The sequence below is a fragment of the Aulonocara sp. 'chitande type north' Nkhata Bay genome, linkage group LG17 (assembly GCF_057382095.1).
Source record: "Aulonocara sp. 'chitande type north' Nkhata Bay isolate Kocher_YH1m ecotype deep benthic linkage group LG17, A_spYH_male_GT1.1, whole genome shotgun sequence".
Taxonomy (NCBI): Eukaryota; Metazoa; Chordata; class Actinopteri; order Cichliformes; family Cichlidae; genus Aulonocara; species Aulonocara sp. 'chitande type north' Nkhata Bay.
In genome coordinates this window covers 11,040,728-11,053,125 of record NC_141360.1, presented here as the reverse complement: position 1 = coordinate 11,053,125, position 12,398 = coordinate 11,040,728, and the positions used below count along the sequence as shown (strand labels likewise).

The following is a 12,398-nucleotide window of genomic DNA, read 5'->3' as shown; positions in this document are numbered from 1 at the left end:
TCCACTCAAGTAGTGGTTTTAAAATATTGGCCTTTTTGGGGAACATCAGGAGTCTTTAAGAGAGTTCCGCGAATCTCTTTTAGTCCTTTGGTACCATGGACAGATGGTTTACAAAACACAAACCGAGCGTCTAGATTAAAAAACACACTCGATAAAATGCTTCAAAAATAAAGTAGGGTTTTAACATTAAGCTTCAGATGCTGCAGAGGTGGTCTGTCATTACACACGAGCATACACACAACCGGGAGGACGAGCGCAAACATCAACATGCTTGGGAATGAGGGATTTCCTCTGGCTGGCTTAAAGTGTCTTCCTGCTTTAACATGCACGCAAATACTCATGCGCATGCACACACACACACATTAGGAAAACCACCCCTGGCCAGAAGTGAACAATGGGAACAACTGTCACATGACCACTGTGTAGAGCCAGTCTTTGTTAGAGAGAGGGAGAGGTGTCCTACTGCGCTCTTCAGTGCGTGGGCTCACCAGTGTGTGTGTGTGTGTGTGTGTGTGAAAGAGTGTGTGTGTGTGTGTGTGTGAGAGATGTGTTTAACATATTAATGAGGCTCTTATTAAATCCCACAGCAGTAGCTGCCATTTCATACTTCTAAACCTTTGTGCACATCTCTCACTCTGTCAGACAGTCACACCTAACTTCCCCTCAGCATGTGCACTCATTTTGTACATTTACGCATCAGTCTTAACTGTACAGTCACTGTACACCACACTGTCAGACAGTTGCACGAAGTGGCAGCTGAGTAGGTGATGAATGGAGCTTGTAGATTTTCACTTCAGTAAAAGATGCAGAGTGAACTGTCAGGAAGAACCTGCAACCTTAAATCTGAAACCAAGTTTCAAATGATGTTTGAACTACAAAGATTGCACTGCATTGTGGGATGCACTTCTGACATCTTCTCATGTGTAAACAATTGAATTAAAAAGCTGATATATTTAATTATTTGTTAAATTGATCAAATTAAAGGCTATATATGCCTGAAGCATTGGTTAGTGTTATCACTGTCATCTTATTGTTATTTCACAACTAAAGCTATGCTACTTACAAGGAAGCACGGATAGTGCAAGCCAGGCTGTATAACAAATTCTGGCTTATCTCCAAAAGGAAAATCACCAGGACAGTGATTGGTTTCATTTACTCAAGCTTTTGTTGAGAAAACAGGCAGAACAAAAACAGGAAACAGGTTAAGTAAGGTAAGGTAGCACATACCCACTACATTAACTACATGTGGACTCAAAAGGATCCCAAATGGATCGATATGAAGCAGGCAAAAAAAAAAAAAAAACCCTGCTAAATATGTTACTCTAAATGTAAATTGATTGGTACTTACATACTTAATTTGATCACCCCAACCGCTTCTTACAACAAGCCCCAATTACCCATTTACACGCACATTCATACAAGGGCTTATTTCTGTGTCCAAGTGTTTCACACCTAGCATTCACACTCCAATGGTTGTATCGGAGCAACTCGACGTTCAGTCTCTTGCCAAAAAGCCAGTGATCAAACCACCAAGCTTCTGATTAGTAGATGATCTCCTCTACCTCCTGAAGCGCAGCCACCCAACACTTCTTCACATAAATGACTAAATCAGTGTTTGACATTTTGGGTAACAGACCCATTTGCCTTCTCTCTGACAGTTCGATGGCAAGACTGATCCCACTTCAAGCCTTTTCATACTTGTCTGTACAACAATAAGGAAAGGTTAGAGCTAGAGGATAATGATGTGAGCTTAGCATAAGGACGAGGGGTACCTGTAACACCATTTCAAATCTTGTAAAGCTTTTTTAAAATGTCATTAAACATCATGTAATGTGCATAGTAGAAAGGTACCATTGTGCTGTTTTTGTCCATATTTCCACGTCATCTGTCTTACTGCTTTAATAAAGAAAAATTGCAGGTTCTAAGTTTAATTCAAAAATACTTAGCCTCTTTGACACAATCCACATCACTGATGTTGAAGATGCTGTGTCTAGCCCAGATGCTTCAAAGTTCCCAACTATATTATTTAGTATACTGCTGGATGGATAAATCTGGATCGTACTCTCTGTATTTGTCACATGTTTGTGTCTCTCTAAAGTCTTCTGGGCATCGGATGCAAGCATTAGAGGAAAATGTACAATATTTTCTTCAGATTTAAAGTACCACATATTGGTGATGACCAAGTAATGCAGCAATGTACTTAAATAAAGACCATAAATATCTGTTTTTCCCCCTTTTCCAGCTATGCAGGGTCTCTGTCTTTGCAAAGATTAGTAGGTTGTATAGTGCTGATGGCTTACTGGAATACCAAACAACTGACACCACAAGGAATCCAAGTAACACAACACTACACATACAATACTGACCCTGGAAACACACAACCGTCACAAATCTGTGCTCCTTGCATCTGACACAGACACATTTTAGCATTAAAGGCTGAATCTCATTGGTTTACTCCAACTCCACTGAGAAGTTCAGACATGACACTGACTAATGTCTGAAGCAACCTGCTGCATACATGTGTTCCCCCCCCCAACATCAACACCACACAGACACACATGCCTGACTCTGTCATCATTTAGTTGGTGGCTTGCTGTTTAAAGATGTGATCTCATAACTGAGAGGTCAGAGTTTCAGCCTCGACCTGTCAAAGTGATCGTGAGCAAAACAGCAAAGCGCTGTCTGATAAGAGCTTTTAATTTACAGTTTTGTTTTAAACTCACAAATCTTTTAAGTCATATGTCACAAACACATATTCATCATCTTCGTATTTAGCAACGACTAATTTTAGGTGTTGTAAAGTGTTAAGCAACGCCATCTCTGACAAGCAGCCAGATTTTTGAGTCATTTATCACATCGAGTCAGGATAAGCAAATGCTTAAGTGAGCGAGCCTAACAAGAAAAAGAAAATGATGAAAGAAATGCCGTTGGTCTTATCTTTCATATTTCGTGTAATTATTTCCTGCTGGGTTTTCCACAGCTAACACCACCAATCCCAGCAACCGCAGTTACACCCAGCGCCTTGGGATGGCAACTTATTGCTCAAAAAAAAAAATCCCAGAGTAAATTTTACTCACTGGGAGCTGTAAACAAGGAAACCAAGAGGGATGGACGGACAGACAGCTGTGAGATGAAGGGAAAGCACAGCGGCGTAGGGAGATAAACAGCAGCCAGAGAAAGAAAGTAACAAGTAGAAAAACAGACAAACGGGGGAAAAAAATTGCATTCAGAAGACGATCATAAAGATAGCTGCCTCAGCTCCGTCTCCTCTGCTGTCAACTTCCCCACATACACATTCCTACACCCCACTGCATACAAGTGTGCTCCTACAAACTTCTCATTCCTACCTGCAAGTGTGAGCTCCTCCTCAGTGTGTGATCGCTGCTCTTTTCTCTCACTTCACAAACTTATTGACTTTCATAATTTGAATGACTGACTAGCTAAAAATTGCTGACCGGCTCCTTTGGATGGGCAACAACAAGTAGCGCAGCATTGTCACAAACTCTGCCCTCCTCCTCCTCTCTTTGGGGAGTGATTTGTGAGCTCTCAGCCCCGCCTTTCATGCACTTCTGTGTTTGGGAGGAGTTTTCTTTCTCTTTTAGCAGAGTTGTCTTCTACCCCCCAGCACAGAAGAAAACTCCCACATACCCTCCTCTCCTCCATCTCCCCCTCCTCCGTATTGCCTTCACAGCCTCATATTTCATGCTCTCAACCTTTTTCTTTGGTACCTCTGACACCAACACCACCAACTAGTCTGGTACTTAAAGAAGATTTAGAGGTGACCTAATGTTGCTATTTGCAGAGAGGCTGAAAAATGTGGTCTTGGCATGAATGTTGCACGTTTGAGCAACCTAAGGCGCTCTCAAGCCTCATGGACTTTAAGCACTTTACTGATTTATGTTTCAGCTGACACTGAGTCGAGTTTAGAGTCTACTTTGGTGCATTCTTTTAACAGGAATGCTGGCAAGAATGATTAAATTTCATCTGTGAAAGAGAAGAAGCAAGAAGAAGAGCTCTCCTTGTGTCATTACATCAGGTATGAGCTCATTTTTAGCCCGTGTTGTTTGAATGTGTGTGCGGCTCTGCTCGCCAGCCCTCAGGACAACACTCTCCTGTCTTTGTGCTCCTGTTCCTCTGTATTGTCTAGAGGTGATAACACACAGACACGTGCACACATGCATGTTTATGTGTGAGTGTGTGCGTTTCCTGTCAGACAATACAATAAGCCCATCCTGCTGCGGTGAAAGCCAGGATGATCAGATGACCCACATTAGACACACACACAAAAATGCTACATACATGCATGTGTTTTGATCTCAAGTTGTTCACACTACATTTGTCAAAACTGAGGAACCTGAATATTGTTTTTAATTTCTCTTTTACCTGCAGTTCAGAGGTTTTAGGTATTCTTTAATGTTCCAACATTTGGGGACACGACATTATCGCCCAGCAGGAAGAAAGGCACTAACTTTCAGTTTGTACTTTTATAAGAAGTTGCGCCTGACTTTTCAGGTTTGAAATAAAAACGAGGACACACACAAAAATTTCAGGTACCAAATCTTCTGGTTTGATTTCTAAGTGATTTAAATAATTTGTTCCTGTCTGTGTCTGATCATGCCTTCTAGTAAAATCTGGTCATAAACCATAAGAATGATAAACAAAACAATGAACATTTTTACATTTAGCTCTGTGACTCCTTTACTATAAAGGGATCAAGTGATTTCTATAACCTGGGGAAGGAGCTATAGAGAAACTGAAAGACCAAGCCAAATTACATTTGCATTTTATCCTCTATTTTGATTTTGCCTGTTAGCAGTATTTGCAGTGAGGCAGCACAACTAGTTAAAGATTTGCATTTCTTAAAAAAAACACCACAAATATTGAGTAAATCTGGTCACTAACAAATTATCTCCTTAAATTAAAAAAAAGAAACGAAACTTACTTCTTGGCCTCTTCTTGACGATGAACAGAGAGCACACTGTGAATGTTAGAGGCCAAAGCCTAGAAGCTGCTCCTGGACTCCTGCCTGCGTGGAGTGCTATTTGGAAGTAAAAGCTAAATGTATCTGAAGCAGATTTTGTTTTAAAGTGCCTTTTCACAAAGGCATGTAAAAATTCTTGGCATGTTGTACGCAAGGGTGGTATTTCCAGAAAGCAGCACGGTGAGTCAGAAGTATAATCTGTCATCATCTCCTGAATCACCTGAGCTTCCCAAAATGTGAGGGCCTGGAGTGAGGAGCAGAAGCATTATCCTTCCAAACTGAGTGGCACATGTCTTTGTGATGAAAACGCAACCACCCTTTCATCTAAGCCCACACAGAGGTGCATCTATAGTTTACGGTAAATGAGTATGTGGCAATAATGCAATGGAAAAAAAAGAGTCACAAGTCTTGTAAACTTTGATGAGGTAAAGTTGTTTTACCAATTTGAAACACCACGACATACTTGGAGTTTGGGGCTGAAATGTCACTCTAAAGCAAAACAGATTAAATTAGCACTACAATGTCTACAAAGCACCAGTGATTTCCTGCTGTTTGAAGTTTGATTGAATTTGCTGTTTCTTCTTGTTTTTGATTGCTTAAATATTAGGAAGCGTGCAACATCAAAGCTTTATCTTTTAGAAAAGTGGAGAAACAAACTGTTTACATAACTAGATTTTTTTTAAAAAATGTTTGGAGATTACCACACCATAACAGCCATTTCCTGCACTTCCTGTTGGTGTTAGTCCTTAGCCCAAACCCTCCTTTGACACATGGACACTAAGGTAGCACACTGGAACAAAGCCTTGCTGGCACTTTGAGGTTGGCACCGTTTTTCCACCCATACACACCAGGGTGCAAGTAAACCATTAAGTAGATGGGCTTGGCGTCACTCCCAACTGAAGCTGCTTCCTGCAAAGAACAGGATCTGCTATTACAAGTTTATTACAGTCACTTCCCTCATTCTGTGGTATTCCTCTTGCTTCTCAATAGGAAGCTCTGAAGTAAAGAAAAATCAAGCATAGATTTCAACCTTTGTTCCATTTTTACTTTTCTCTCCATCAGCTCCTTATTCCTTGCTGCTCCTTTATTTTTCTTATAGCTCTGTTTACAGATGCTTGTCTTTCCATGTGTGTATTTCTGATCAGTAAACATTTCTCTGTTAATGCCACTCCTCATTCCTCCGTTGCAGCCTCAGGGTCTTAAAAAAAAAAAAAAAAAAGAAGGAAAAAAGAAAAGGCAGGTCTTTGGCTGAAGAATCAGTTCAGGTAGAATTAAATCTGCTGGTTTCTGACTTATGCAGTCATGGTTTCTGTGGAACAGCTACGTCAGTCAATATGTCAATTACAGCAGCTTATCAGAATCAGAATCGTGTTTATTGGCCATGTATATGTGCAGACACATACAAGGAATTTGGTTCCGGTAGATGGTGACTCTCAAGCACAGCAATGTAAATTACGCACACACACACACACACACACACACACACACACACACACACACACACACACACACACAAAAACTGTGTAAACCAACCATAAATAACCAATCTAAACTTATATACATAGAATACAGGATGACAGAAATGAAATGAGGTGGAATGAATACTACAGAATGTACATAAGGTGCAGTTGTAGTCTGGCAGTGGGAGCAGTGTGACAGGTCAACTGTTTAGGAGGGAGATGGCGAGGGGAAAGAAACTGTTGGGTGGTCCTGGACTGCAGTCTTCTATACCGTCTGCCAGAGGGCAGCAGATCAAAAAGTCTCTGTCCAGGGTGTGAGGGGTCTGTGATGATTTTCCCTGCCCGTTTCCTGGTTCTTGAGAGGTACAGATCCTGGACGGAGGGCAGGGGGGCGCTGATGATCCTTTCTGCTGCCCGTACAGTCCGCTGCAGTCTGCTCCTGTCCTGTTTAGTGGCTGCTCCATACCAGACTGTGATGGAGGAGCACAGGACAGACTCAATGACCACAGTGTAGAACTGGATTAGCAGCTCCTTTGGAAGACTGTAGGGTTAGGGGTTGTCTCAGGAAGTAAATCCTCTTCTGGGTCTTTCTGAGGATGGCGTTGATGTTGGTCTCCCACTTCAGGTCCTGGGAGATGGTTGTACCCAGGAACTTGAAGATCTTCACAGTCGACACAGGGCTGTCTGATATGGTGAGGGGGCGCAGAGTTGAGGGATGTCTCCTGAAGTCCACTGTCATCTCTACAGTCTTAAGAGTGTTCAGCTTCAGATTGTGCTGACTGCACCAGAGTACCAGCCGCTCAACTTCCTGCTGGTATGTGGACTCATCACCATCCTGAATGTGGCCAATGACGGTGGTGTCATCTGCAAACACATTTATGTATAATGTGTTCCATAAAGATTGCTACGTGCAATCTTTAGTCATTTATTGAATGTGTTCATAAAAAAGGACCAAATACAGTGTTATTCACACTGTCATAGTTACAATGACATTGATCTATGATTCATTCAATCATAATAAAACACACCTAACTCAAAGAATAAACCAGTGCCGTCTATACATAACAGACAACTTAAAGAACTTATGTTAAATTGTATATAGGGCCATCTTTGTGTACTGTGTTACGAGCAGGCTATCACAAAAGAAAAAACAAACAAACAAATAAATAAAACAAATCCTTTAGTTGAAGCTACAAAAATGGCAAAAGGAGAAGTGACAGACCTAAAAACTATCTACATGAAATGAACAGTATCTGAACATCATGTCCTTAAAAAACAGGAAAGAATCCAGCAAAGACCTGACACAGGACCTGAGCGATGCATGTGCTCTTTCCATTCCCCTGCTACTCACCTCATCAGAAACAGTCTCAGTGGAAGGGTGGCTGTCAAGAAGCCATTACTGAGGAAGGGAAATGGAGAGAAAAGGCTGAGGTATGCCAAATTACACAAGAACTGGACTGAAACTCAGTTTCAACAGCCCTTATGTAGTGATGGATCCACATTTAAAATGTTTAGTTCAAATCGTCACGAACATACACAGAGGAGGGAGCCAACACCCAAAGAGGAACTTTGAAATGCCCTTCAAGAAGCCTGGAGAACTATTCCTGAAGAGTAAATACAGAAATTAGGAGAAAGCTTGCCTAAGAAAGTTCGGGCAGAGTTGAATAAAGATGTTCATACCAAACACTGATCTAGCTGTACAAACGCCATTTTTTCCTTTATATAGTGCAATTCCAAAAAAGTTTGCAGAATAAATCCTAGTTCTCCTCGCAAAATATAAAGAAATGAAGAGTGGCTTTGTTTTTCAGAAAAGGACAAACATGGTCATTTGTTAAGATGGTTAAAATAGTGAATGTTTAATTTCACAGGACCTCGAGCGGTTTTCACAACGTGACACTGACATGGAAGCATATAGCAGCAGTGTTGGACAGATTCCAGAAGTACATAAGGAACATTTTAAAGTTTACTTTTTCTCCAAGAATTCGACCATTTGGATAAATCTGGGAGCTAGATATTCCCTGTTTTGACATTTGTGAGATAAGAGCAGAATTGTTGACAGCTGAGTTTGTGTTACTGACACATGCAGACAGAAACAGGAAGATGTTTATAGTACACTTAGTATTAACTGAAGGTCATGTTGATGAGTCTATCACCTTCACAAGGGAGATTAACCAGCCTGAAGCCCGGCACCGAGAATTATCTAATATTTAGTACGAAGAATGTCTGTGAGGTAAACTCAGTGCACGCATCTTGTGTTTTTACATAAACTGTATGTGATGTGCACTGAGAATCTGCAGGTCTCCACTGCGAACTGCGCCAGATTCTGTTTAAAAAGACTTGATTTGGTTCTTGTTCTACTCCCTGCTGTTCATAACAAAGTCACAGTTTCTTCCAAATTGTAAATCGAGGTCAAGTCTCATTAAGTCACATTCATGCTGTCCCTTCCTCTCTCTCATTGTGATCAAATACAAAAAGCAGCAGCAAACAAAGTGAAATCTCATTTACGCTAACATTACATGTCCGTCTAGAACTATGTCTCTTACCATGAGGATGTTACTTTGATGCACACCAGCTGCATACGTTGCTGTCCAAACTAACCCCTGAAGCATCAATGCTCCCTTCAGCAGCCTCCCAAAACAAGACAGTGTCTGCAACACAACTAAAGCTGCTTATAAATGCACAGAGGAACATGACAAATAGTCCAAGACAGGTAGTCCTGACAGGAGTGAACAGCGAGGTGAGGCACACGAAAAAACAGCCTGATTCAGAGGACGTAATAGATCTACTGTCAGACACTGCTGCATCAACAGTCACATTTCAAATATTTGGTTGTAGTGTTTACAGTACAGCCTCTACTTTTGTTGCTGCTTATTTGGCAAGTAGTGACCAGGTAGAGCGAGGAAGCTCAAAGATGGCGACTCATTATGTAAAACCATCCATGCAGCTAGGTACACATTGAGCGTGTTCAAGTGCATCACCTTGAAAATATTTAGCACATGACTGGAATTTGAACTTGAAAGATGAAAAGAGCACACACAGTCCTGTTACTTTCAGAGTACAGCGCTGATTCGATAAACCTCAGTGCTGTAAACCACAGTCCTGAAAGGAATATAAAAGTATTCATTAATATGTGCTTATGTACACCTTGATGCTTCCCATGCTGATGCCACGGTATTATCACATAATGCTAATGAATGTGGTTATAAACTGAAATTAAACCTATATGCAAAGAAAAAAACAAAACCCCAAAAAACCTCTCAAACAACTACCGAGCTCAGGTATTTAAACATGGAATTTTAACACAGCATACACAGAATAGCCTCAATGACACAAACAGCTGTAACAAAACAGTGCCTCAAAATAAAATGCCTCAAATATGTGAGGCATGAGCATGCATGTGGGGGTTTTACTGATGCCTCCTATTTCACCCTCTAAATGCTCTAATTAGAACATCTCTTCTTCTCCACTGCTTTTTAATACCTGCTGTTAAGGAAAGTACCTGCTGCACACATGCCTGTGGGTGGGTACACACACACACACACACACACACACACACACACACACACACACACACACACACACACACACACACACACACACACACACACACACACACACACACACCAATAAAAAAAGTAATATGATGAAATTAATATATGCCTGAATGCAGTCTGTGAGTTCACGTTATATTCTTAAGAAAAAAAAATTACGTATCTCTGTTGGGACCAAAAATTGGAATGTTGCTATACCAACTAACAGCCCTTATGAGGACAAAATGCTCGTGCCCACGAATTTAAAGGCATTTTTGAGACCCAAAATGTAGTTTTAGTGTCAAGGTTACAGTTAGGCTAAACCTGACCGTAACCTAAGGGTTAGAGTAAGCGGCTAAGGAAGGCACTATGTCAATTAGATGTCCCACTAAGATATGAAAACGCAGTGTGTGTGTGTCTGTGTGTGTAAGAGAGATGCTATTAGCTGAACAAAACTGGGCTCTGTGATAATGATAAGCTTGGCAGCCTGCCAGGCAGACAGATAATACCACAGTAGTTGGTGACTGAGTGATTTCCACCAGAGGCCATTTCATCTCAGCAGCAGTCGTCAGCCTGTAGGCCAGGTCTCCAACAGTGGTCACGCAGTGATCCCAGGAATGTGAAAATAAATGTTTTTATAAGGGGTGAGCTGTAATGATAGGTAAACTGCTCATTATATGCCTCGTCTACATATCTGGCATCAGTGCTCCAGTTTCACTCACAGGTAATGACAACTTGTCAATGAATAAAATAAAATAATAATAATAATGATAATAAAAAAAAGAGTTTCCACTATTTGTAAATATAAGTCATGAAATCTAGCAATGATAGTTATAATTCATATAATGAGGTAAGGAATACTGGAATATGTTTAAATTAAAACATTAAAGTCCACAGCTTTTCCATCAGTATTTCGTTTTCTTTCGTTGCAATTTAACTTTTAAAAATGTATTTATTTGTAATTCAGTGATCCTGAGCATTTTGTGGCTTATAATATTTTTGGGAAAACGAATGATGACAAAAAGGAAATATCCTTATTATTGGTGTTATTACTATTCATGCACATGGTGAGAGGTACTGTTTTGTTGTTGTTTATTAGTCATATTGTTTGTCATGTTTGTTTGTAAGTACACATAAATTCAGGTACAGATGTTTTGGTAAATCACTGATTTGTACATTAATTTTTCATAGGCATGAATTATACACAGATTTGTGCCCACGCGCTGTTAGTAAATGAGGCCCATTGTTTCAGTCTTGTGGTTCATTTTGAAAACCTATACGATGCTGCCATGTTTCTTTTAGAAAGAAGAGGTTTTCTGATGGACACACTTTCAAACAAGCCAGACTTTTTCAGTCTTTTTCCAACTGTGCCATCATGAACTTTAACATGTTAACTGAGGCCTCACAGTCTGAAATGTTGCTCTTGGGTTTTTTGCAATTTCTCTGAGCATTTCATGTTTTGACCTGAACATTGTGTTAACACACAGTTATATGGTCCAGACCAGCAAACTACCAAAGCCTCTGTCTTCATAAGGCACCTGGCTGCTAGATTCCCTCTTAATTCCTGTGGAAGCACATTTCACAGGACTGTACAGAGTCCAGTTTCAAGTTACTTTCTTTGTACCCATTTGTAGATTTGGTCTGCAGTTAGTAGGTCATCCATCCTCATTCATGCACATTTTCAAAATAAACCCAGGCAACACAACAGATATGCATAGTAAAACATACTGAAAAAGGAAAAAGAAATACCTTACTGCTAAATGACCAGCAGTAAAACCAAACTTCCACAAAACCTAAATTATGCCAAACCAGATGCAGAAAGTCAAATGTTTTTATACTTACTGTAACTTGAGGTCTCTTTGTTTGCGTGTTTTGTTTTTTAGACACTTCATACCAGATGGGTTTGCAAATTGCTAGGTTTACTATGAGACAGGAGGAGACTCTTTATAGTCCCTGCTTCCTCTTAACAACTTCAGAAAGTCTGGCTCCTGAAAAATGTTCAGAAGTTCAGCCAAGAAAGACACTGTGGGTTGTTTTTTTTTGTAAGTGATGCAGCGGGCGCAGTGTTTTGATCACAAAGTGGCTATTTTGCCCCAAGTTTGCATCTTCTGATTATGCCTGCTGTTGTGGATGTATGATAACATGTAGCAACAGCCAACAAGATCCACTACAATTATTTAGTGACTTTACTTATACAGCAGTCACCAAGACAACAGCTAGATTTCACTTTATAATGCATGGGAACCAGAGCAAACAAAGCAGTCTGTCACGAACACACTAAAAAGCACATCCACGCATGCATACATGCACACCTCCAAAAGTGATTAAACCCAGCAGGAGTGCAGGCCTCAGCACTCTTCTCCCTAGTTGCTGACAGCTTTGGTTCACATGCTTTGTGTGTGTGTGTGTGTGTGTGTGTGTGTGTGT

At 40.5% G+C, this 12,398-nt stretch overlaps 1 protein-coding gene across 3 annotated transcripts in view; it reads right to left on the bottom strand.

Moving 5' to 3' along the window:
• bcar3 (BCAR3 adaptor protein, NSP family member) overlaps positions 1 to 12,398 on the bottom strand; it is an 86,153-nt gene that overhangs the window by 54,626 nt on the left and 19,129 nt on the right. The window contains exon 1 of one of the 3 annotated variants that reach the window (XM_086269143.1): positions 3,348 to 3,517. The exons of the other annotated variants lie outside the window; for them this stretch is intronic. The gene's annotated coding sequence lies outside the window, so the exon portion shown is untranslated. Of the gene's footprint in view, positions 1 to 3,347; positions 3,518 to 12,398 lie in introns of those variants that run through there. 3 annotated transcript variants of the gene reach the window in all.